This window comes from Daphnia pulicaria, chromosome 8, assembly GCF_021234035.1.
Source record: "Daphnia pulicaria isolate SC F1-1A chromosome 8, SC_F0-13Bv2, whole genome shotgun sequence".
NCBI classification, from domain to species: Eukaryota; Metazoa; Arthropoda; class Branchiopoda; order Diplostraca; family Daphniidae; genus Daphnia; species Daphnia pulicaria.
Window position 1 is genome coordinate 5,378,956 of NC_060920.1, and position 26,948 is coordinate 5,405,903.

Consider the following 26,948-nt stretch of genomic DNA (forward strand, 5'->3'; position numbering starts at 1 on the left):
TTGACGTGGTTTGGCGTGCACTGGCGTGCTCTGGTATGAATTGGCGTGCTCTGGCGTGGACTGGCGTGCTCTGGCGTGCACTGGCGTGCTCTGGCGTGCATTGACGTGCTCTGGCGTGCACTGACGTGCTTTGGCGTGCACTGGCGTGCTCTGGTGTAATTGGCGTGCTCTGGCGTTTACTGGCGTGCTCTGGCGTTTACTGGCGTGCTCTGGCGTGCTCTGGCGTTCTTTGGTGTGCACTGGCGTGCTCTGGCGTGCACTGGCGTGCTCTGGTGTGAATTGGCGTGCTCTGGCGTGCACTGGCGTGCTCTGGCATGCATTGACGTGCTCTGGCTTGCTCTGGCGTGCATTGACGTGCTCTGGCGTTCACAGGGGTGCTCTGGCGTGCTCTGGCGTGCACTGGGGTGCTCTGGCGTGCACTGGCGTGCTCTGGTGTGAATTGGCGTGCTTTGGCGTGCACTGGCGTGCTCTTGTATGAATTGGCGTGCTCTGGCGTGCACTGGAGTGCTCTGACGTGCATTGACGTAATCTGGCGTGCACTGGCGTGCTCTGGTGTGAATTGGCGTTTTCTGGCGTGCACTGGCTTGCTTTGGCGTGCACCGGCGTGCTCTGGCGTGCACTGGCGTGCTCTGGCGTGCACTGGCGTACTCTGGCGTGTAATGGCGTGCTCTAGCGTGCACTGGCGTGCTCTGGTGTGAATTGGCGTGCACTGGCGTGCTCTGGTGTGAATTGGCGTGCTCTGGCGTGCACTGGCTTGCTTTGGCGTGCACTGGCGTGCTCTGGCGTGCACTGGCGTGTTCTGGCGTGCACTGGCTTGCTTTGGCGTGCACTGGCGTGCACTGGCCTGCTCTGGCGTGCACTGGCCTGCTCTGGCGTGCACTGGCGTGGATTGATGTGCTATGGCGTGCACTGGCGTGCTCTGGCGTGCACTGGCGTGCTCTGGTGTAAATTGGCGTTCTCTGGCGTGCTCTGGCGTGCTCTGTCGTGCTGTGCTATGCAGAACTCAAGTTCTTGACAATAGAAATCCACTACCCGACAATAGAACTCAAATAACTTGAAAAAATTTTAAAAATTCAAGTGCTGTGATGTGTGTTTTTCTAAAACTTTTTGTTCATGATTTGTTCTATAAATTTATTGATTCAATAGACTTGAAATGGTGTATTGGACATTGATTTACACATCCTGTAATAAAAAAATGGTGTAAACAAGTGAAAGAAATATTAGAGCAACTTCAAGTGCTTAGCTGTTCTCTGCTGTGCTCTACCGTGCTCGGGCGTGCTCTGGCGTGCTCTGGCTTGCTCTGGCTTGCTCTGGCGTGCATTGACGTGCTCTGGCGTGCACTGGCGTGCTCTGACGTGCACTGGCGTGCTCTTGCGTGCACTTACGTTCTCTGGCGTGCACTGTCGTGCTCTTGCGTGCATTGACGTGCTCTGGCTTGCCCTTGCGTGTATTGAAATGGTCTGGCGTGCTCTGGCGTGCACTGGCGTGCTTTGGTGTGAATTGGCGTGCACCGACGTGCACTGGCGTGCTCTGGCATGCATTGACGTGCTCTGGCGTGCACTGGCGTGCTCTGACGTGCACTGGCGTGCTCTTGCGTGCACTGGCGTGCTCTTGCGTGCACTGACGTTCTCTGGCGTGCACTGTCGTGCTCTGGCGTGCACTGGCGTACTCTGGCGTGTAATGGCGTGATCTAGCGTGCACTGGCGTGCTCTGGTGTGAATTGGCGTGCTCTGGCGTGCACTGGCGTTCTCTGGTATGAATTGGCGTGCTCTTGCGTGCATTGACGTGCTCTGGCGTGCACTGGCGTGCACTGGCATACACTGGCGTGCACTGGCGTGCACTGGCATGCTCTGGCGTGCATTGACGTGCTCTGGCGTGCACTGGCGTGCTCTGGCGTGCACTGGCGTGCACTGGCGTGCTCTGGTGTGAATTTCTGTGCTCTGGCGTGCACTGGCGTGCTCTGGCGTGCTCTGGCGTGCTCTTTCGTGCTCTGGCGTGCTCTGCTATGCAGAACTCAAGTGCTTGACAATAGAAATCCACTACCCGACAATAGAACTCAAATAACTTGAATAATTTTTAAAAATTCAAGTGCTGTGATGTGCGTTTTTCGAAAACTTTTTTTTTCATGATTTGCTCTATAAATTTATTTATTCAATACTTGAAATGGTGTATTGGACATTGATTAACATCCTGTAATTAAAAAATGGTTTTTAAGTGAAAAAAATATTTTAGCAACTTCAAGTGCTGAGCTGTTCTCTACTGTGCTCTACCGTGCTCTGGCGTGCACTGGCGTGCTCTGGCGTGCTCTGGCGTGCACTGGCGTGCACTGGCGTGCTCTGGCGTGCACTGGCGTGCTCTGGCGTGCACTGGCGTGCTCTGGTGTGAATTGGCGTGCTCTGGCATGCATTGACGTGCTCTGGCTTGCTCTGGCGTGCATTGACATGCTCTGGTGTGCTCTGGTGTGCACTGGCGTGCTCTGGAGTGCACTGGCGTGCACTGGCGTTCACTGGTGTGCTCTGGCGTTCACTTGGGTGCTCTGGCGTGCACTGGGGTGCTCTGGTGTGAATTGGCGTGCTTTGGCGTGCACTGGCGTGCTCTGGTATGAATTTGCGTGCTCTGGTGTGCACTGGCGTGCATTGACATGCTCTGGCGTGCACTGCCATGCTCTGGCGTGCACTGGCGTGCTCTGGCGTTTACTGGCGTGCTCTAGCGTTTACTAGCGTGCTCTGGCGTTTACTGTCGTGCTTTGGTGTGCACTGGCGTGCTCTGGCGTGCACTGGCGTGCTCTGGCGTGCACTGGCGTGCTCTGGCGTGCACTGGCTTGCTCTGGCGTGCACTGGCGTGCTCTGGCGTGCACTGGCGTGCTCTGGCGTGCACTGGCGTACTCTGGTGTGAATTGGCGTGCTTTGGCGTGCACTGGCGTGCTCTGGCGTGCACTGGCGTGCTCTGGCGTGTACTGGCGTACTCTGGCATGTAATGGCGTTCTCTGGCGTGCACTGGCGTGCTCTGGTGTGAATTTGCGTGCTCTGGCGTGCACTGGCGTGCTCTGGCGTGCACTGGCGTGCTCTGGCGTGCACTGGCGTGCTCTGGCGTGCACTGGCGTGCTCTGGCGTGCACTGGCGTGCTCTGGCGTGCACTGGCGTGCTCTGGCGTGCACTGGCGTGCTCTGGCGTGCACTGGCGTAATCTGGCGTGCACTGGCGTACTCTGGTGTGAATTTCTGTGCTCTGGCGTGCACTGGCGTGCTCTGGCGTGCTCTGGCGTGCTCTGTCGTGCTCTGGCGTGCTCTGCTATGCAGAACTCAAGTGCTTGACAATAGAAATCCACTACCCGACAATAGAACTCTAATAACTTGAATAATTTTTAAAAATTCAAGTGCTGTGATGTGCGTTTTTCTAAAACTTTTTGTTCATGATTTGCTCTATAAATTTATTTATTCAATACTTGAAATGGTGTATTGGACATTGATTTACACATCCTGTAATTAAAAAATGGTTTTTAAGTGAAAAAAATATTTTAGCAACTTCAAGTGCTGAGCTGTTCTCTGCTGTGCTCTACCGTGCTCTTGCGTGCACTGGCGTGCATTGACGTGCTCTGGCGTGCTCTGGCGTGCACTGGCGTGCTCTGGCGTGCATTGGCTTGCTCTGGCGTTCACTGGCGTGCTCTGGTGTGAATTGGCGTGCTTTGGCGTGCACTGGCGTGCTCTGGTATGAATTGACATGCTCTGGCGTGCTCTGGCGTGCACTGGCGTGCTCTGGCGTTCATTGGGGTTCTCTGGCGTGCACTGGCGTGCTCTGGTGTGAATTGGCGTGCACTAGCGTGCTCTGGTATGAATTGGCGTGCTCTGGCGTGCACTGGCGTGCATTGACGTGCTCTAGCGTGCACTGGCGTGCTCTGGCGTGATCTGGCGTGCTCTGGCGTTTACTGGCGTGCTCTGGCGTTTACTGGCGTGCTTTGGCGTTTACTGGCGTGCTCTGGCGTTTACTGGCGTGCTCTGGCGTTTACTGGCGTGATCTGGCGTGCACTGTTGTGCTTTGGTGTGCACTGGCGTGCTCTGGCGTGCACTGGCATGCTCTGGCGTGCACTGGCGTGCTCTGGCGTGCACTGGCGTGCTCTGGCGTGTACTGGCTTGCTCTGGCGTGCACTGGCGTGCTCTGGCGTGCACTGGCGTTCTCTGGCGTGCACTGGCGTGCACTGGCGTGCTCTGGCGTGCTCAGGCGTGCACTGGCATGCTCTAGCGAGCACTGGCGTGCTCTGGCGTGCATTAACGTGCTCTAGCTTGCCCTTTGCGTGTATTGACGTGCTCTGGCGTGCACTGGCGTGCTCTGGCGTGCACTAGCGTGCTCTAGTGTGAATTGGCGTGCACCGGCGTGCACTGGCGTGCTCTGGCGTGCATTGACATGCTCTGGCGTGCACTGGCGTGCTCTGGCGTGCATTGACGTAATCTGGCGTGCACTGGCGTGCTCTGGTGTGAATTGGCGTTCTCTGGTGTGCACTGGCTTGCTTTGGCGTGCACTGGCGTGCTCTGGCGTGCACTGGCGTGCTCTGGCGTGCACTGGCGTGCTCTGGCGTGTAATGGCGTGCTCTGGTGTGAATTGGCGTGCTCTGGCGTGCTCTGCTATGCAGAACTCAAGTGCTTGACAATAGAAATCCACTACCCGACAATAGAACTCAAATAACTTGAATAATTTTTAAAAATTCAAGTGCTGTGATGTGCGTTTTTCTAAAACTTTTTGTTCATGATTTGCTCTATAAATTTATTTATTCAATACTTGAAATTGTGTATTGGACATTGATTTACACATCCTGTAATTAAAAAATGGTTTTTAAGTGAAAAAATATTAAAGCAACTTCAAGTGCTGAGCTGTTCTCTGCTGTGCTCTACCGTGCTCTGGCGTGCACTGGCGTGCACTGGCGTGCACTGGCGTGCTCTGGCGTGCTCTGGCTTGCTCTGGCGTGCACTGGCGTGCACTGGCGTGCACTGGCGTGCTCTGGCGCGCACTGGTGTGCTCTGGTGTGAATTGGCAAGCTCTGGCGTGCACTGGCGTGCTCTGGCGTGCATTGACGTGCTCTGGCTTGCTCTGGCGTGCATTGACGTAATCTGGCGTGCACTGGCGTGCTCTGGCGTGCTCTGTCGTGCTCTGGCGTGCACTGGCGTGAATTGGCGTGCTCTTGCGTGCACTGGCGTGCTCTGGCGTGCACTGGCGTGCTCTGGCGTGCACTGGCGTGCATTGACGTGCATTGACGTGCTCTTGCGTGCTCTGGCGTGCTCTGGCTTGCTCTTGCGTGCATTGACGTGCTCTGGCATGCACTGGCGTGTTCTGGCGTGCACTGGCGTGCTATGGTGTGAATTGGCGTGCTCTGGCGTGCACTGGCGTGCTCTTGCCTGCAATGGCGTGCACTGGCGTGCTTTGGTGTGAATTGGCGTGCTCTGGCGTGCACTAGCGTGCTCTGGCGTGCTCTGGCGTGCACTGGCGTGCTCTGGCGTGCATTGACGTGCTCTGGCGTGCACTGGCGTGCTCTGGCGTGCACTAGCGTGCTCTAGTGTGAATTGGCGTGCACCGGCGTGCACTGGCGTGCTCTGGCGTGCATTGACATGCTCTGGCGTGCACTGGCGTGCTCTGGCGTGCATTGACGTAATCTGGCGTGCACTGGCGTGCTCTGGTGTGAATTGGCGTTCTCTGGTGTTCACTGGCTTGCTTTGGCGTGCACTGGCGTGCTCTGGCGTGCACTGGCGTGCTCTGGCGTGCACTGGCGTGCTCTGGCGTGTAATGGCGTGCTCTGGCGTGCACTGGCGTGCTCTGGTGTGAATTGGCGTGCTCTGGCGTGCTCTGCTATGCAGAACTCAAGTGCTTGACAATAGAAATCCACTACCCGACAATAGAACTCAAATAACTTGAATAATTTTTAAAAATTCAAGTGCTGTGATGTGCGTTTTTCTAAAACTTTTTGTTCATGATTTGCTCTATAAATTTATTTATTCAATACTTGAAATTGTGTATTGGACATTGATTTACACATCCTGTAATTAAAAAATGGTTTTTAAGTGAAAAAATATTAAAGCAACTTCAAGTGCTGAGCTGTTCTCTGCTGTGCTCTACCGTGCTCTGGCGTGCACTGGCGTGCACTGGCGTGCACTGGCGTGCTCTGGCGTGCTCTGGCTTGCTCTGGCGTGCACTGGCGTGCACTGGCGTGCACTGGCGTGCTCTGGCGCGCACTGGTGTGCTCTGGTGTGAATTGGCGTGCTCTGGCGTGCACTGGCGTGCTCTGGCGTGCATTGACGTGCTCTGGCTTGCTCTGGCGTGCATTGACGTAATCTGGCGTGCACTGGCGTGCTCTGGCGTGCTCTGTCGTGCTCTGGCGTGCACTGGCGTGAATTGGCGTGCTCTTGCGTGCACTGGCGTGCTCTGGCGTGCACTGGCGTGCATTGACGTGCATTGACGTGCTCTTGCGTGCTCTGGCGTGCTCTGGCTTGCTCTTGCGTGCATTGACGTGCTCTGGCATGCACTGGCGTGTTCTGGCGTGCACTGGCGTGCTATGGTGTGAATTGGCGTGCTCTGGCGTGCACTGGCGTGCTCTTGCCTGCAATGGCGTGCACTGGCGTGCTTTGGTGTGAATTGGCGTGCTCTGGCGTGCACTAGCGTGCTCTGGCGTGCTCTGGCGTGCACTGGCGTGCTCTGGCGTGCATTGACGTGCTCTGGCGTGCACTGGCGTGCTCTAATGTGAATTGGCGTGCACTGGCGTGCTATGGTGTGAATTGGCGTGCTCTGGCGTGCACTGGCGTGCTTTTGCGTGCACTGGCGTGCACTGGCGTGCTCTGGTGTGAATTGGCGTGCTCTCGCGTGCACTATTGTGCTCTGACGTGCACTGGCGTGCTCTGGCGTGCATTGACGTGCTCTGGCGTGCACTGGCGTGCTCTAATGTGAATTGGCGTGCACTGGCGTGCTATGGTGTGAATTGGCATGCTCTGGCGTGCTCTCGCGTGCACTAGCGTGCTCTTGCGTGCACTGGCGAGCTATGTCGTGCATTGACGTGCTCTGGCGTGCACTGGCGTGCTCTGGTGTGAATTGGCGTGCTCTGGCGTGCATTGACGTGCTCTGGCGTGCACTGGCGTGCTCTGGCGTGCACTGGCGTGCTCTGGCGTGCACTGGCGTGCTCTGGCGTGCACTTGCGGGCTCTGGCGTGCACTGGCGTGCTCTTGCGTGCACTGGCGTGCTCTGGCGTGCACTGGCGTGCTCTGGCGTGCATTGACATGCTCTGGCGTACTCTGGCGTGCACTGTTGTGCTCTGGCGTGCACTGGGGTGCTTTGGTGTGAATTGGCGTGCTCTGGCGTGCATTGGCGTGCTCTGGCGTGCACTTGCGTGCATTGACGTGCTCTGGCTTGCTCTGGCGTGCATTGCCGTGCTCTGGCGTGCATTGACGTGCTCTGGCTTGCTCTGGCGTGCTCTGGCGTGCACTGGCGTGCTCTGGCGTGCACTGGCGTAATCTGGCGTACATTGTCGTGCTCTGGCTTTCTCTGGCGTGCATAGACGTGCTCTGGCGTGCACTGGCGTGCACTGGCGTGCTCTGGCGTGCACTGGCGTGCTCTTGTGTGAATTGGCGTGCTCTGGCGTGCACTAGCGTGCTCTTGCATGCACTAACGTGCACTGGCGTGCTCTGGCGTGCATTGACGTGCTTTGGAGTGCACTGGCGTGCTCTGGCGTGCATTGACGTGCTCTGGTGTGCACTGGCGTGCTCTGGTGTGAATTTGCGTGCTCTGGCGTGCACTCGCGTGCTCTGGCGTGCACTGGCGTGCTTTCGCGTGCACTGGCGTGCTCTGGTGTGATTTGGCGTGCTCTGGCGTGCACTAGCGTGCTCTGGCGTGCACTTGCGTGCTCTGGCGTGCACTGGCGTGCTCTGGTGTGAATTGGCGTGCACTGGCGTGCACTGGCGTGCACTGGCATGCTCTGGCGTGCACTGGCGTCCTCTGGCGTGCACTGGCATGCTCTGGCGTGCATTGGCGTGCTCTGGTGTGAATCGGCGTGCTCTGGCGTGCATTGACGTGCTCTGGCGTGCACTGGCGTGCTCTGGTGTGAATTGGCGTTCACTGGCGTGCTCTGGCGTGCACTGGCGGGCTCTGGCGTGCACTGGCGTGCTCTTTCGTGCACTGGCGTGCTCTGGCGTGCACTGGCGTGCTCTGGCGTGCTCTGGCGTGCTTTGGCGTGCTCTGGCGTGCATTGACGTGCTCTGGCGTGCACTGGCGTGCTCTGGCGTGCACTGGCGTGCTCTAATGTGAATTGGCGTGCACTGGCGTGCTATGGTGTGAATTGGCGTGCTCTGGCGTGCATTGACGTGCTCTGGCTTGCTCTGGCGTGCTCTGCTATGCAGAACTCAAGGGCTTGACAATAGAAATCCACTACCCGACAATAGAACTCAGATAACTTGAATAATTTTTAAAAATTCAAGTGCTGTGATGTGCGTTTTTCTAAAACTTTTTGTTCATGATTTGCTCTTAAAATTTATTGATTCAATATACTTGAAATGGTGTAACTAACATTGATTTACACATCCTGTAATTAAAAAATGGTTTGAACAAGTGAAAAAAATATTATAGCAACTTCAAGTGCTGAGTGGTTCTCTGCTGTGCTCTACCGTGCTCTGGCGTGCTCTGGCTTTCTCTGGCGTGCATTGACGTGCTCTGGCGTGCACTGGCGTGCTTTGGTGTTAATTGGCGTGCTCTGGCGTGCTCTGGCATGCTCTGGCTTGCTCTGGCGTGCATTGACGTGCTCTGGAGTGCACTGGCGTGCTCTGGCGTGCTCTGGTGTTCACTGGCATTCTCTGGTGTGAATTGGCGTGATCTGGCGTGCACTGGCGTGCTCTGGTGTGAATTGGCGTGCTCTGGCGTGCACTGGCGTGCTCTGGCGTGCACTGGCGTGCTCTAATGTGAATTGGCGTGCACTGGCGTGCTATGGTGTGAATTGGCGTGCTCTGGCGTGCACTGGCGTGCTCTTGCGTGCACTGGCGTGCTCTTGCGTGCACTGGCGTGCACTGGCGTGCTCTGGTGTGAATTGGCGTGCTCTCGCGTGCACTACCGTGCTCTTGCGTGCACTGGCGTGCTCTGGCGTGCATTGACGTGCTTTGGCGTGCTCTTGTGTGAATTGGCGTGCTCTGGCGTGCATTGACGTGCTCTGGCGTGCACTGGCGTGCTCTGGTGTGAATTGGCGTGCTCTGGTGTGCACTGGCGTGCTCTGGCGTGCACTGGCGTGCTATGGCGTGCACTGGCGTGCTCTGGCGTGCACTGGCGTGCTCTTGCGTGCACTGGCGTGCTCTTGCGTGCACTGGCGTGCTCTTGCGTGCACTTGCGTGCTCTTGCGTGCACTTGCGTGCTCTGGCGTGCATTGGCGTGCTCTGGCGTGCTCTGGCGTGCACTGGCGTGCTCTGGCGTGCACTGGGGTGCTTTGGTATGAATTGGTGTGCTCTGGCGTGCATTGGCGTGCTCTGGCGTGCACTGGCGTGCATTGACGTGCTCTGGCTTGCTCTGGCGTGCATTGCCGTGCTCTGGCGTGCATTGACGTGCTCTGGCTTTCTCTGGCGTGCACTGGCGTGCAATGGCGTACTCTGGCGTGCAATGGCGTGCTCTGGCGTGCACTGGCGTGCTCTGGTGTGAATTGGCGTGCTCTGGCGTGCACTAGCGTGCTCTGGCGTGCACTGGCGTGCAATGGCGTGCTCTGGCGTGCAATGACGTGCTCTGGCGTATATTTACGTGCTCTTGGGTGCACTGGCGTGCTCTGGCGTGCATTGACGTGCTTTGGCGTGCACTGGCCTGCTTTAGTGTGAATTGGCGTGCTCTGGCGTGCACTGGCGTGCTCTGGCGTGCTCTGGCTTGCTCTGGCGTGCATTGACGTGCTCTGGCGTGCATTGGCGTGCTCTGGCGTGCACTGGCGTTCTCTGGCGTGCATTGACGTGCTCTTGCTTGCTCTGGCGTGCATCGCCGTGCTCTGGCGTGCACTGGCGTGCTCTGGCGTGCTCTGGAGTGCACTGGCGTGCTCTGGCGTGCACTGGCGTGCTCTGGCGTGCACTGGCGTGCTCTGGTGTGCATTGTCGTGCTCTGGCTTGCTCTGGTGTGCATTGACGTGCTCTGGCGTGCACTGGCGTGCACTGGGGTGCTCTGGCGTGCACTGGCGTGCCCTTGTGTGAATTGGCGTTCTCTGGCGTGCACTAGCGTGCTCTTGCATGCACTGGCGTGCTCTGGCGTGCATTGACGTGCTTTGGAGTGCACTGGCGTGCTCTGGCGTGCATTGACGTGCTCTGGCGTGCACTGGCGTGCTCTGGTGTGAACTTGCGTGCTCTGGCGTGCACTCGCGTGCTCTGGCGTGCACTGGCGTGCTCTTTCGTGCACTGGCGTGCTCTAATGTGAATTGGCGTGCACTGGCGTGCTATGGTGTGAATTGGCGTGCTCTGGCGTGCACTGGCGTGCTCTTGCGTGCACTGGCGTGCTCTTGCGTGCACTGGCGTGCACTGGCGTGCATTGACGTGCTCTGGCGTGCTCTGGTGTGAATTGGCGTGCTCTGGCGTGCATTGACGTGCTCTGGCGTGTACTGGCGTGCTCTGGTGTGAATTGGCGTGCTCTGGTGTGCACTGGCGTGCTCTGGCGTGCACTGGCGTGCTCTGGCGTGCACTGGCGTGCTATGGCGTGCACTGGCGTGCTCTGGCGTGCACTGGCGTGCTCTTGCGTGCACTTGCGTGCTCTGGCGTGCATTGGCGTGCTCTGGCGTGCTCTGGCGTGCACTGGCGTGCTCTGGCGTGCAATAGCGTGCTCTGGCGTGCACTGGGGTGCTTTGGTATGAATTGGTGTGCTCTGGCGTGCATTGGCGTGCTCTGGCGTGCACTGGCGTGCATTGACGTGCTCTGGCTTGCTCTGGCGTGCATTGCCGTGCTCTGGCGTGCATTGACGTGCTCTGGCTTTCTCTGGCGTGCACTGGCGTGCAATGGCGTACTCTGGCGTGCAATGGCGTGCTCTGGCGTGCACTGGCGTGCTCTGGTGTGAATTGGCGTGCTCTGGCGTTCACTAGCGTGCTCTGGCGTGCACTGGCGTGCAATGGCGTGCTCTGGCGTGCAATGGCGTGCTCTGGCGTGCAATGACGTGCTCTGGCGTATATTTACGTGCTCTTGGGTGCACTGGCGTGCTCTGGCGTGCATTGACGTGCTTTGGCGTGCACTGGCCTGCTCTGGTGTGAATTGGCGTGCTCTGGCGTGCATTGACGTGCTCTGGCGTGCACTGGCGTGCTCTGGCGTGCACTGGCGTGCTCTGGCGTGCACTGGCGTGCTTTGGCGTGCATTGGCGTGCTCTGGCGTGCACTGGCGTTCTCTGGCGTGCATTGACGTGCTCTTGCTTGCTCTGGCGTGAATCGCCGTGCTCTGGCGTGCACTGGCGTGCTCTGGCGTGCTCTGGCGTGCACTGGCGTGCTCTGGTGTGCATTGTCGTGCTCTGGCTTGCTCTGGTGTGCATTGACGTGCTCTGGCGTGCACTGGCGTGCACTGGGGTGCTCTGGCGTGCACTGGCGTGCTCTTGTGTGAATTGGCGTGCTCTGGCGTGCACTAGCGTGCTCTGGTTTGATTTGGCGTGCTCTGGCGTGCACTAGCGTGCTTTGGTGTGAATTGGCGTGCTCTTGCGTGCACTGGCGTGCTCTGGCGTGCACTGGCGTGCTCTGGCGTGCACTGGCGTGCTCTGGCGTGCACTGGCGTGCATTGACGTGCTCTGGCTTGCTCTGGCGTGCATTGACGTGCTCTGGCTTGCTCTGGCGTGCATTGACGTGCACTGGCGTAGTCTGGCGTGCACTGGCGTGCTCTGGCGTGCACTGGCGTGCTCTGGGGTGCACTGGCGTGCTCTGGCGTGCACTGGCGTGCTCTGGCGTGCACTGGCGTGCTCTGGCGTGCTCTGGCGTGCACTGGCGTGCTCTGGCGTGCACTGGGGTGCTTTGGTGTGAATTGGCGTGCTCTGGCGTGCATTGGCGTGCTCTGGCGTGCACTGGCGTGCATTGACATGCTCTGGCTTGCTCTGGCGTGCACTGGCGTGCAATGGCGTGCTCTGGCGTGCAATGGCGTGCTCTGGCGTGCACTGGCGTGCTCTGGTGTGAATTGGCGTGCTCTGGCGTGCACTGGCGTGCAATGGCGTGCTCTGGCGTGCAATGACGTGCTCTGGCGTGCATTTACGTGCTCTGGAGTGCACTGGCGTGCTCTGGCGTGCATTGACGTGCTCTGGCGTGCACTGGCCTGCTCTGGTGTGAATTGGCGTGCTCTGGCGTGCACTGGGGTGCTTTGGTGTGAATTGGCGCGCTCTGGCGTGCATTGGCGTGCTCTGGCGTGCACTGGCGTGCATTGCCGTGCTCTGGCGTGCATTGACGTGCTCTGGCTTGCTTTGGCGTGCACTGGCGTGCAATGGCGTGCTCTGGCGTGCACTGGCGTGCTCTGGCGTGCACTGGCGTGCTCTGGTGTGAATTGGCGTGCTCTGGCGTGCACTAGCGTGCACTAGCGTGCTCTGGCGTGCACTGGCGTGCAATGGCGTGCTCTGGCGTGCTCTGCTATGCAGAACTTAAGTGCTTGACAATAGAAATCCACTACCCGACAATAGAACTCAAATAACTTGAATAATTTTTAAAAATTCAAGTGATGTGATGTGCGTTTTTCTAAAACTTTTTGTTCATGATTTGCTCTATAAATTTATTGATTCAATAGACTTGAAATGGTGTATTGGACATTGATTTACACATCCTGTAATTAAAATATGGTTTTTAAGTGAAAAAAATATTATAGCAACTTCAAGTGCTGAGCTGTTCTCTGCTGTGCTCTACCGTGTTCTGGCGTGCTCTTGCTTGCTCTAGCGTGCATTGACGGGCTCTGGCGTGCACTGGCGTGCACTGGCGTATATTTACGTGCTCTTGGGTGCACTGGCGTGCTCTGGCGTGCATTGACGTGCTTTGGCGTGCACTGGCCTGCTCTGGTGTGAATTGGCGTGCTCTGGCGTGCATTGACGTGCTCTGGCGTGCACTGGCGTGCTCTGGCGTGCACTGGCGTGCTCTGGCGTGCACTGGCGTGCTTTGGCGTGCATTGGCGTGCTCTGGCGTGCACTGGCGTTCTCTGGCGTGCATTGACGTGCTCTTGCTTGCTCTGGCGTGAATCGCCGTGCTCTGGCGTGCACTGGCGTGCTCTGGCGTGCTCTGGCGTGCACTGGCGTGCTCTGGTGTGCATTGTCGTGCTCTGGCTTGCTCTGGTGTGCATTGACGTGCTCTGGCGTGCACTGGCGTGCACTGGGGTGCTCTGGCGTGCACTGGCGTGCTCTTGTGTGAATTGGCGTGCTCTGGCGTGCACTAGCGTGCTCTTGCATGCACTGGCGTGCTCTGGCGTGCATTGACGTGCTTTGGAGTGCACTGGCGTGCTCTGGCGTGCACTGGCGTGCTCTGGTGTGAATTTGCGTGCTCTGGCGTGCACTCGCGTGCTCTGGCGTGCACTAGCGTGCTCTGGTGTGAATTGGCGTGCTCTTGCGTGCACTGGCGTGCTCTGGCGTGCACTGGCGTGCTCTGGCGTGCACTGGCGTGCTCTGGCGTGCACTGGCGTGCTCTGGCGTGCACTGGCGTGCATTGACGTGCTCTGGCTTGCTCTGGCGTGCATTGACGTGCTCTGGCTTGCTCTGGCGTGCATTGACGTGCACTGGCGTAGTCTGGCGTGCACTGGCGTGCTCTGGCGTGCACTGGCGTGCTCTGGGGTGCACTGGCGTGCTCTGGCGTGCACTGGCGTGCTCTGGCGTGCACTGGCGTGCTCTGGCGTGCACTGGCGTGCTCTGGCGTGCACTGGCGTGCTCTGGCGTGCTCTGGCGTGCACTGGCGTGCTCTGGCGTGCACTGGGGTGCTTTGGTGTGAATTGGCGTGCTCTGGCGTGCATTGGCGTGCTCTGGCGTGCACTGGCGTGCATTGACATGCTCTGGCTTGCTCTGGCGTGCACTGGCGTGCAATGGCGTGCTCTGGCGTGCAATGGCGTGCTCTGGCGTGCACTGGCGTGCTCTGGTGTGAATTGGCGTGCTCTGGCGTGCACTAGCGTGCTCTGGCGTGCACTGGCGTGCAATGGCGTGCTCTGGCGTGCAATGACGTGCTCTGGCGTGCATTTACGTGCTCTGGAGTGCACTGGCGTGCTCTGGCGTGCATTGACGTGCTCTGGCGTGCACTGGCCTGCTCTGGTGTGAATTGGCGTGCTCTGGCGTGCACTGGGGTGCTTTGGTGTGAATTGGCGCGCTCTGGCGTGCATTGGCGTGCTCTGGCGTGCACTGGCGTGCATTGCCGTGCTCTGGCGTGCATTGACGTGCTCTGGCTTGCTTTGGCGTGCACTGGCGTGCAATGGCGTGCTCTGGCGTGCACTGGCGTGCTCTGGCGTGCACTGGCGTGCTCTGGTGTGAATTGGCGTGCTCTGGCGTGCACTAGCGTGCACTAGCGTGCTCTGGCGTGCACTGGCGTGCAATGGCGTGCTCTGGCGTGCAATGACGTGCTCTGGCGTGCATTTACGTGCTCTGGAGTGCACTGGCGTGCTCTGGCGTGCATTGACGTGCTCTGGCGTGCACTGGCCTGCTCTGGTGTGAATTGGCGTGCTCTGGCGTGCATTGACGTGCTCTGGCGTGCACTGGCGTGCTCTGGCGTGCACTGGCGTGCTCTGGCGTGCTCTGGCGTGCACTGGCGTGCTCTGGTTTGTACTGGCGTGCTCTGGCGTGCATTGTCGTGCTCTGGCTTGCTCTGGCGTGCATTGACGTGCTCTGGCGTGCACTGGCGTGCACTGGCGTGCTCTGGCGTGCACTGGCTTGCTCTGACGTGCTCTGGCGTGCTCTGGCGTGCTCTGCTATGCAGAACTTAAGTGCTTGACAATAGAAATCCACTACCCGACAATCCTATACTATAAAAGAATAAGCCTCTTGGGCGGAGCAAAAAAAGTTGTGCTCACGCGCTGATTGGCTCCCAGAGTTTCTACCTGTTTTGGGTTCTTTACCCTCAAGGGAAAATCCTCGAGTTGCAAGAGGGGAGGCTGAGTCGCTGAAGGGGGGATCGAGCTAGGGGTGGAAATGTGGGGAAAGGAACACTGAAATTCGTTCGTTTTTTTTACTAACGATAGTTGTTAAGCAAAAATGACGTTTGTAAAAAATGAACTTCATATTTAACACTAAGGGAAATGTGTTCACGAAATAATAAAGACTAAAATCGGGTTACTAACATAGAAATAACGAGACGGCAGTATGTGAATTTCACTCACCACGGTTGGAGCTACAGCAAAGTATACAAAGGGTGGCAGAGACAGATTGAAATAAAACTGTTCTTTCACACAAGGAATATAGTGTGAATGAATCAGTATTAATTTCAAAATTTCATATGGATCTTAGAATCAAAAGGGAGAATAGGCATGTTTTCAAGGAGAAAGAAAATCGCTTAAATATTTTTAAAGTGTGTCTTCTTTGTCTTGGTGTAACACTACGGATTCTACTATATAAATTAATTCGCGAAAAATTTTGTTTCTGTATTTAATAATAAAAACCCTAGAATAAACGGATAATAAAAATAAAAGACAGAAGAAAAAGTAAATTTGATTCACGGTCAAACAGAATGAAATTGACTCAATTGCTACCAGGAAAAACGTTTGTGACAGGTTACAAATCAAAAGACAACAATACCAGTCTTAAAATTAATAATAAAACCCCGAGAAATAACGTATAAGAAAAAAAGATAGAAGAAAACGAATTTGATGGTCAAACACAATGCAATTGAATCAAATGCAACTCGGAAAAACGTGAGTGACGGGTAACTAATCAAAAGACAATAATACCAGTCTTAAATTAAACTGTTTGATTACGCATCCGCGACTAACACAGACCAACATTTCGGGGAAAAGACGAATAGCTCTAACATTAATATTAAGTGAGGGGCAGACAAAATATCAGGCGACGAATCGACGGGCAGGCAACGAATATTGGGTAATAAATAAACTACGGACAAGAAATGATCAGGCTAATCAAGATATCACGCAATTCAAATAAATTGCAAATAAAAAAGTGTACAACTTTAAACGAATAAAAGAAAAAAAGTGATCAAAAAACCGCAAAAAACGAAAATGGTCTAGCAAGAAGAAAATTAACTGGCAACAAGGTGACAATGAGTTTGACAGGCAAGATGTCAACAGCGGGAAAAAATTTAAATCACTCTGAATCAAAATAGAACATCAATCAAATCAATTGTTACTAAAAAATCTTCGCAACTTAAAATGAATAAATGAAAAAGGTCTAGCAAGAAGAAAACTAACAAGGCAACAATGAGATGGACTGTCAAAAATGTCAACAGGGGAGAAAAATATAAAAAAATGGCGAAGCAAGCACGGAAATTTGTTAAATTTTAAAATTTACGACAGCTGTGAAGTGAAAACGACATTTGTAAAAAATGAACTTCATGGTTAAAACCAAGAGGAATATGTTCAAGAAATAATAAATACGGGAATCGGCCAACTAACTTATAATTAACCAAACGGCAATGTGTGAATTTCACTCATGTTGATTTGAGCTAGGCAAAGTATATAAAGGGTCACAGTGAAACAATAGTTAAACCGCTTTATATCCGTATAACAAGTTTTCCTGTTTCGAAGAGTTCTATTTGCCTGTCTTTATCAAAAAGAAATTAAACTGGCAAAAGGAAAATGTCAAGGAGACGATAAAATTTACGGAGAAGATGTAAAATGGGTGGAGAAATAATTCAATCACTCTAATACAAAATGAAAAAATTCAGCAACTCCAAAATTGCAACATCAACGACTCTGCAAAAAAAAAAAAAACTAACTCCAGCGTGACTCGAGCCCACGGGGGTGGGGGCCCTGGAGGGGCACCCCCGCGGCCGCGAGAGGAGTGCTGGAGATCCTCGCGGCTTAAAAGTGGAGCCCGCGCCAAAAGTCGCAACAACGACCACTCCATAAATAAAAACCTATAACTGCCACTAACTTTGGTTAGGTTAGGTAAGGTTAGGTAATGTTAGGTAAAGTTAGGTAAGGTTAGGTTAGGTTACCAAGTGCTCCGGAACAACAATCACGGCGAAGCCGTGAACAGCAAATTTAGGATCATCACGGCGAAGCCGTGAATTTCACATTCTGTATCATCACGGCGAAGCCGTGAAATTCTTATTTGGGATCAAAGTCTTTACAACTTAAAACGAATAAAAGAAAAAAAGGGATAAAAAAACGAAAAGGGTTTAGCAAAAAGAAAATTAATTGGCAACAAGGCGACAATGAGTTTGACAGGGAAGATGTCAACAACGGGGAAAAATTTAAATCACTCTGAATCAAAAGAAAACATTAATCAAATCAATTGCAAAAAAAAAATCACCGCAACTTAAATTGAATAAATGAAAAAAGTGACCAAAAAAACAAAAAAGGTCTGGCAAGAAGAAAAAGTTAAATTGTTAAAAGTTAATGAAATAATAAATACGAGAATCGGCCAACTAACTTATAATTAACCATATGGAAATGTGTGAATTTTACTCATGTTGATTTGAGCTAGGCAAAGTATATAAAAGGTCACGGTGATTTCTACAGTAATAGGCTCCCTATGACGTAGAAACAAGGCCGCTTTGATTGTTATAAAAATTAGTCCTTTTTTAGGGGTTTCATCTGCCTGTTCCCCGTCTGCCGTCAATAGCAAAAATAAATTTAACTGGCAATAGGAGAATGACAAGGAGACGATAAGATTAACAGGCAAGATGTAAAATGGGTGGGGAAATAATTCTATCACTCTAATTCAAAATGAAAAAAAAAAAATTCAGCAACTCAAAAATTGCATCATAGGTTAGGTTACCAAGTGTAGTAGCTCCCGAACAACAATCACCAGCAAATTTAGGATCATCACGGCGAAGCCGTGAAATTCACATTCTGTATCATCACGGCAAAGCGGTGAAATTCTTATTAGGGATCATCACGGCGGAGCCGTGAAATTCAAATTCGCGATCAGCACGGCTTAGCCGTGAAAATCACATTCGGGATCAGCACGGTGAAGCCGTGAAAATAGGTAAAAGGTTAGGTTAGGATAAGTTATGGGTTTTTTTCGAAGTAATCTCGAACGACTCGAAAAGCAAAAGTCAAAATCGCTTACGAAAAACACGAATCCACGTTTTCTTGGAAAATCATTAACGCACCAAATTCTTATGTTTCCGTTACGTTAGCTTCTAACTGGCACAAGATTACTAGTAGAACTCAAATAACTTGAATAATTTTTAAAAATTCAAGTGATGTGATGTGCGTTTTTCTAAAACTTTTTGTTCATGATTTGCTCTATAAATTTATTGATTCAATAGACTTGAAATGGTGTATTGGACATTGATTTACACATCCTGTAATTAAAATATGGTTTTTAAGTGAAAAAAATATTATAGCAACTTCAAGTGCTGAGCTGTTCTCTGCTGTGCTCTACCGTGTTCTGGCGTGCTCTTGCTTGCTCTAGCGTGCATTGACGGGCTCTGGCGTGCACTGGCGTGCACTGGCGTGCACTGGCGTGCACTGGCGTGCACTGGCGTGCTCTGGCGTGCACTGGCGTGCTCTGGCGTGCACTAGCGTTCTCTGGCGTGCATTGACGTGCTCTTGCTTGCTCTGGCGTGCATCGCCGTGCTCTGGCGTTTACTGGCGTGCTCTGGCTTGCTCTGGCATATACTGGCGTGCTCTGGCGTGCTCTGGCGTGCACTGGCGTGCTCTGGCGTGCTTTGTCGTGCTCTGGCTTGCTCTGGCGTGCATTGACGTGCTCTGGCGTGCACTGGCGTGCACTGGCGTGCTCTGGCGTGCACTGGCGTGCTCTTGTGTGAATTGGCGTGCTCTGGCGTGCACTAGCGTGCTCTTGCATGCAATGGCGTGCACTGGCGTGCTCTGGCGTGCATTGACGTGCTTTGGAGTGCACTGGCGTGCTCTGGCGTTCATTGACGTGCTCTGGCGTGAACTGGCGTGCTCTGGTGTGAATTTGCGTGCTCTGGCGTGCACTCGCGTGCTCTGGCTTGCACTCGCGTGCTCTGGCGTGCACTGGCGTGCTTTGGCGTCCACTGGTGTGCTCTGGTGTGATTTGGCGTGCTCTGGCGTGCATTAGTGTGCTCTGGCGTGCACTGGCGTGCTCTGGCGTGCACTGGCGTGCTCTGGCGTGCACAAGCGTGCTCTGGCGTGCTCTGGCGTGCACTGGCGTTTCTGGTGTGAATTGGCGTGCTCTGGCGTGCACTGGCGTGCTCTGGCGTGCACTGGCGTTCTCTGGCGTGCACTGGCGTGCACTGGCGTGCTCTGGCGTGCACTGGCGTTCTCTGACGTGCTCTTGCGTGCTCTGGCGTGCTCTGCTATGCAGAACTCAAGTGCTTGACAATAGAAATCCACTACCCGACAATAGAACTCAAATAACTTGAATAATTTTTAAAAATTCAAGTGATGTGATGTGCGTTTTTCTAAAACTTTTTGTTCATGATTTGCTCTATAAATTTATTGATTCAATAGACTTGAAATGGTGTATTGGACATTGATTTACACATCCTGTAATAAAAATATGGTTTTTAAGTGAAAATAATATTATAGCAACTTCAAGTGCTGAGCTGTTCTCTGCTGTGCTCTACCGTGCTCTGGCGTGCTCTGGCGTGCTCTGGCTTGCTCAAGCGTGCATTGACGGGCTCTGGCGTGCACTGGCGTGCTCTAACGTGCACTGGCGTGCTCTAACGTGCACTGGCGTGCTCTGGCGTGCACTGGCGTGCTCTGACGTGCTCTTGTGTGCTCTGGCGTGCTCTGCTATGCAGAACTCAAGTGCTTGACAATAGAAATCCACTACCCGACAATAGAACTCAAATAACTTGAATAATTTTTAAAAATTCAAGTGATGTGATGTGCGTTTTTCTAAAACTTTTTGTTCATGATTTGCTCTTTAAATTTATTGATTCAATAGACTTGAAATGGTGTATTGGACATTGATTTACACATCCTGTAATTAAAATATGGTTTTTAAGTGAAAAAAATATTATAGCAACTTCAAGTTCTGAGCTGTTCTCTGCTGTGCTCTACCGTGCTCTGGCGTGCTCTTGCTTGCTCTAGCGTGCACTGGCGTGCACTGGCGTGCACTGGCGTGCTCTGGCGTGCACTGGCGTGCTCTGGCGTGCACTGGCGTTCTCTGGCGTGCATTGACGTGCTCTTGCTTGCTCTGGCGTGCATCGCCGTGCTCTGGCGTTTACTGGCGTTTACTGGCGTGCTCTGGCGTGCACTGGCGTGCTCTGGCATGCACTGGCGTGCTCTGGCGTGCTCTGGCGTGCACTGGCGTGCTCTGGCGTGCATTGTCGTGCTCTGGCTTGCTCTGGCGTGCATTGACGTGCTCTGGCGTGCACTGGCGTGCACTGGCGTGCTCTTGCATGCAATGGCGTGCACTGGCGTGCTCTGGCGTGCATTGACGTGCTTTGGAGTGCACTGGCGTGCTCTGGCGTGCATTGACGTGCTCTGGCGTGCACTGGCGTGCTCTGGTTTGAATTTGCGTGCTCTGGCGTGCACTCGCGTGCTCTGGCGTGCACTGGCGTGCTTTGGCGTGCACTGGTGTGCTCTGGTGTGATTTGGCGTGCTCTGGCGTGCACTAGCGTGCTCTGGCGTGCACTGGCGTGCTCTGGCGTGCACTGGCGTTTCTGGTGTGAATTGGCGTGTTCTTGCGTGCACTGGCGTGCTCTGGCGTGCACTGGCGTTCTCTGGCGTGCACTGGCGTGCACTGGCGTGCTCTGGCGTGCACTGGCGTGCTCTGACGTGCTCTTGCGTGCTCTGGCGTGCTCTGCTATGCAGAACTCAAGTGCTTGACAATAGAAATCCACTACCCGACAATAGAACTCAAATAACTTGAATAATTTTTAAAAATTCAAGTGATGTGATGTGCATTTTTCTTAAACTTTTTTTCATGATTTGCTCTATAAATTTATTGATTCAATAGACTTGAAATGGTGTATTGGACATTGATTTACACATCCTGTAATTAAAATATGGTTTTAAAGTGAAAAAAATATGATAGCAACTTCAAGTGCTGAGCTGTTCTCTGCTGTGCTCTACCGTGCTCTGGCGTGCTCTGGCTTGCTCTGGCGTGCATTGACGTACTCTGGATTGCTCTTGCGTAAATTGCCGTACTCTGGCGTGCACTGGCGTGCTCTGGCGTGCTCTGGTGTCATTTTGCGAGCTCTGGCTTGCACTGGCTTGCTCTTGCGTGCACTGGCGTGCTCTGGCGTGCACTGGCGTGCTCTGGGGTGCACTGGCTTGCTCTTGCGTGCACTGGCGTGCTCTGGCGTGCTCTGGCGTGCACTGGCGTGCTCTGGCGTGCTCTGGCGTGCACTTGCGTGCTCTGGCGTGCTCTGGCGTGCACTGGCGTGCATTGACGTGCATTGAAGTGCTCTGGCGTGCATTGACGTGCTCTGGCGTGCACTGGCGTGCATTGACGTGCATTGACGTGCTCTGGCGTGCACTGGCATGCTCTGGCGTGCACTGGCGTGCTCTGGCGTGCACTGGCGTGCTCTGGCATGCACTGGGGTGCTCTGGCGTGCTCTGGCGTGCTCTGCTATGCAGAACTCAAGTGCTTGACAATAGAAATCCACTACCCGACAATAGAACTCAAATAACTAGCGTGCACTGGCGTGCTCTGGCGTGCACTGGCGTGCTCTGGCGTGCACTGGAGTGCTCTGGCGTGCACTGGCGGGTTCTGGCGTGCACTGGCGTGCTCTGGCGTGCACTGGCGTGCTCTGGTGTGAATTGGCGTGCTCTGGCGTGCACTGGCGTGCTCTGGCGTGCATTGACATGCTCTGGCTTGCTCTGGCGTGCATTGACGTGATCTGGCGTAAACTGGCGTGCTCTGGCGTGCACTGGCGTGCTCTTGCGTGCACTGGCGTGCTCTGGCGCGCACTGGCGTGCTCTGGTGTGAATTGGCGTGCTCTGGCGTGCACTGGCGTGCTCTGGCGTGCACTGGCGTGCTCTGCTATGCAGAAATCAAGTACTTGACTATAGAAATCCACTACCCGACAATAGAACTCAGATAACTTGAATAATTTTTAAAAATTCAAGTGCTGTGATGTGCGTTTTTCTAAAACTTTTTGTTCGTGATTTGCTCTATAAATTTATTGATTCAATATACTTGAAATGTTATATTGGACATTGATTTACACATCCTGTAATTAAAAAATGGTTTGAACAAGTGAAAACATTATTATAGCAACTTCAAGTGCTGAGCTGTTCTCTGCTGTGCTCTACCGTGCCCTTGCGTGCTCTGGCGTGCTCTGGCGTGCATTGACGTGCTCTGGCGTGCACTGGCGTGCATTGACGTGCTCTGGCGTGCTCTGGCGTGCTCTGGCTTGCTCTGGCGTGCATTGACGTGCTCTGGCATGCACTGGCGTGTTCTGGCGTGCACTTGCGTGCTATGGTGTGAATTGGCGTGCTCTGGCGTGCACTGGCGTGCTCTTGCGTGCACTGGCGTGCTCTGGTGTGAATTGGCGTGCTCTTGCGTGCACTAGCGGGCTCTGGCGTGCACTGGCGTGCTCTGGCGTGCATTGACGTGCACTGGCGTGCACTGGCGTGCTCTGGTGTGAATTGGCGTGCTCTGGCGTGCGTTGACGTGCTCTGGCATGCACTGGCGTGCTCTTGTGTGAATTGGCGTGCTGTGGCGTGCACTAGCGTGCTCTTGCATGCACTGGCGTGCACTGGCGTGCTCTGGCGTGCATTGACGTGCTTTGGAGTGCACTGGCGTGCTCTGGAGTGCATTGACGTGCTCTGGCGTGCACTGGCGTGCTCTGGTGTGAATTTGCGTGCTCTGGCGTGCACTGGCGTGCTCTGGCGTGCACTGGCGTTCTCTGGCGTGCACTGGCGTGCTCTGGCGTGCACTGGCGTGCTCTGGCGTGCACTGGCGTGCTCTGGCGTGCACTGGCGTGCTCTGGCGTGCACTGGCGGGCTCTGGCGTGCACTGGCGTGCTCTGGCGTGCACTGGCGTGCTCTGGTGTGAATTGGCGTGCTCTGGCGTGCACTGGCGTGCTCTGGCGTGCATTGACGTGCTCTGGCTTGCTCTGGCGTGCATTGACGTTATCTGGCGTAAACTGGCGTGCTCTGGCGTGCACTTGCGTGCTCTGGCGTGCACTGGCGTGCTCTGGTGTGAATTGGCGTGCTCTGGCGTGCACTGGCGTTCTCTGGCGTGCACTGGCGTGCACTGGCGTGCTCTGGCGTGCACTGGCGTGCTCTGGCGTGCTCTGGCGTGCTTTGGCGTGCACTGGCGTGCTCTGGCGCGCACTGGCGTGCTCTGGCGGGCACTGGGGTGCTTTGGTGTGAATTGGCGTGCTCTGGCGTGCATTGGCGTGCATTGACGTGCTCTGGCTTGCTCTGGCGTGCATTGCCGTGCACTGGCGTGCACTGGCGTGCTCTGGCATGCACTGGGGTGCTCTGGCGTGCTCTGGCGTGCTCTGCTATGCAGAAATCAAGTGCTTGACAATAGAAATCCACTACCCGATAATAGAACTCAGATAACTTGAATAATTTTTAAAAATTCAAGTGCTGTGATGTGCGTTTTTCTAAAACTTTTTGTTCATGATTTGCTCTATAAATTTATTGATTCAATATACTTGAAATGGTGTATTGAACATTGATTTACACATCCTGTAATTAAAAAATGGTTTGAACAAGTGAAAAAAATATTATAGCAACTTCAAGATCTGAGCTGTTATCTGCTGTGCTCTACCGTGCTCTGGCGTGCACTGGCGTGCACTGGCGTCCTTTGGCGTGCATTGACGTGCTTTGGCGTGCACTGGCGTGCTCTGGTATGAATTGGCGTGCTCTGGCGTGCACTGGCGTGCTCTGGCGTGCACTGGCGTGCTCTGGCGTGCACTGGCGTGCTCTGGCGTGCACTGGCGTGCTCTGGCGTGCACTGGCGTGCTCTGGCGTGCACTGGCGTGCTTTGGCGTGAACTGGCGTGCTCTGGTAAAATTGGCGTGCTCTAGCGTGCACTGGCGTGCTCTGGCGTGCACTGGCGTGCACTGGCGTGCTCTGGCGTGCACTGGCGTGCTCTGGCGTGCACTGGCTTGCTCTGGCGTGCACTGGCTAGCTCTGGCGTGCATTGACGTGCTCTGGCGTGCACTGGCGTGCTCTTGTGTGAATTGGCGTGCTCTGGCGTGCACTAGCGTGCTCTTGCATGCACTGGCGTGCACTGGCGTGCTCTGGCGTGCATTGACGTGCTTTGGAGTGCACTGGCGTGCTCTGGCGTGCATTGACGTGCTCTGGCGTGCACTGGCGTGCTCTGGTGTGAATTTGCGTGATCTGGCGTGCACTCGCGTGCTCTGGCGTGCACTGGCGTGCTTTGGAGTGCACTGGCGTGCTCTGGTGTGATTTGGCGTGCTCTGGCGTGCACTAGCGTGCTCTGGCGTGCACTGGCGTGCTCTGGCATGCACTGGCGTGCTCTGGTGTGATTTGGCGTGCTCTGGCGTGCACTGGCGTGCTCTGGCGTGCACTGGCGTTCTCTGGCGTGCTCTGGCGTGCACTGGCGTGCTCTGACGTGCTCTGGCGTGCTCAGGCGTGCTCTGGCTTGCTCTAACGTGCATTGACGGGATCTGGCGTGCACTGGCGTGCTCTGGCGTGCACTGGCGTTCTCTGACGTGCTCTGGCGTGCTCTGGCGTGCTCTGCTATGCAAAACTCAAGTGCTTGACAATAGAAATCCACTCCCCGACGATAAAACTCAAATAAATTGAATATTTTTTAAAAATTCAAGTGATGTGATGTGCGTTTTTCTAAAACTTTTTGTTCATGATTTCCTCTATAAATTTATTGATTCAATATACTTGAAATGGTGTATTGGACATTGATTTACACATCCTGTAATTAAAAAATGGTTTTAAAGTGAAAAAAATATTATAGCAACTTCAAGTGCTGAGCTGTTCTCTGCTGTGCTCTACCGTGCTCTGGCGTGCACTGGCGTGCTCTGGTGTGCATTGACGTGCTCTGGCGTGCACTGGCGTGCATTGACGTGCATTGAAGTGCTCTGGCGTGCACTGGCGTGCTCTGGCGTGCACTGGCGTGCTTTGGTGTGAATTGGCGTGCTCTTGCATGCACTGGCGTGCACAGGCGTGCTCTGGCGTGCATTGACGTGCTTTGGAGTGCACTGGCGTGCTCTGGCGTGCATTGACGTGTTCTGGCGTGCACTGGCGTGCTCTGGTGTGAATTTGCGTGCTCTGGCGTGCACTGGCGTGCTCTGGCGTGCACTGGCGTTCTCTGGCGTGCACTGGCGTGCTCTGGCGTGCACTGGCGTGCTCTGGCGTGCACTGGCGTGCTCTGGCGTGCACTGGCGGGCTCTGGCGTGCACTGGCGTGCTCTGGCGTGCACTGGCGTGCTCTGGTGTGAATTGACGTGCTCTGGCTTGCTCTGGCGTGCATTGACGTTATCTGGCGTAAACTGGCGTGCTCTGGCGTGCACTGGCGTGCACTAGCGTGCTCTGGCGTGCACTGGCGTGCTCTGGTGTGAATTGGCGTGCTCTGGCGTGGACTGGCGTGCTCTGGTGTAAATTAGCGTGCTCTGGCGTGCATTGACGTGCTCTGGCGTGCACTGGCATGCTCTGGTGTGAATTGGCGTTCTATGGCGTGCACTGGCGTGCTCTGGTGTGCATTAAAGTGCTCTGGCGTGCACTGGCATGCTCTGGTGTGAATTGGCGTTCTCTGGCGTGCACTGGCGTGCTCTGGCGTGCACTGGCGTGCACTGGCGTGCACTGGCGTGCTCTGGCGTGCACTGGCGTGCTCTGGCGTGCACTGGCGTGCTCTGGCGTGCACTGGCGTGCTATGGTGTGAATTGGCGTTCTCTGGCGTGCACTGGTGTGCTCTTGCGTGCACTGGCGTGCTCTGTTGTGAATTGGCGTGCTCTGGCGTTCACTAGCGTGCTCTGGCGTGCTCTGGCGTGCACTGGCGTGCTCTGGTGTGCATTGAAGTGCTCTGGCGTGCACTGGCGTGCTCTGGTGTGAATTGGCGTGCTCTGGCGTACATTGACGTGTTCTGGCGTGCACTGGCGTGCTCTGGAGTGAATTGGCGTGCTCTTGCGTGCACTGGCGTACTCTGGCGTGCACTGGCGTGCTCTGGCGTTCACTGGCGTGCTCTGGCGTGCACTGGCGTGCTCTGGCGTGCACTGGCGTGCTCTGGCGTGCACTGGCGTGCTCTGGCGTGCATTGACGTGCTCTGGCGTGCACTGGCGTGCACTGGCGTGCTCTGGCGTGCATTGACGTGCTCTGGCGTGCACTGGCGTGCTATGGTGTGAATTGGCGTGATCTGGCATGCACAAGCGTGCTCTGGCGTGCATTGGCGTGCACTGGCGTGCTCTGGTGTGAATTGGCGTTCTCTGGCGTGAATTGGCGTTCTCTGGCGTGCACTGGCGTGCTCTGGCGTGCACTGGCGTGCTCTGGCGTGCACTGGCGTGCTCTGGCGTGCACTGGCGTGCTCTGGCGTGCACTGGCGTGCTCTGGCGTGCACTGGCGTGCTCTGGCGTGCACTGGCGTGCTCTGGCGTGCTCTGGCGTGCTCTAGCTTGCTCTGGCGTGCATTGACGTGCTCTGGCGTGCACTGGCGTGCTCTGGCGTGCACTGGCGTGCTCTGGCGTGCACTGGCGTGCTCTGGCGTGCACTGGCGTGCTCTGGCGTGCACTGGCGTGCTCTGGCGTGCACTGGCGTGCTCTGTCGTGCACTGGCGTGCTCTGTCGTGCACTGGCGTGCTCTGGCGTGCACTGGTGGGCTCTGGTGTGAATTGGCGTGCTCTGGCGTGCATTGACGTGCATTGACGTGCTCTGGCGTGCATTGAAGTGCTCTGGCGTGCACTGGCGTGCATTGACGTGCATTGACGTGCTCTGGCGTGCACTGGCGTGCTCTGGCGTGCTCTGCTATGCAGAACTCAAGTGCTTGACAATAGAAATCCACTACCCGACAA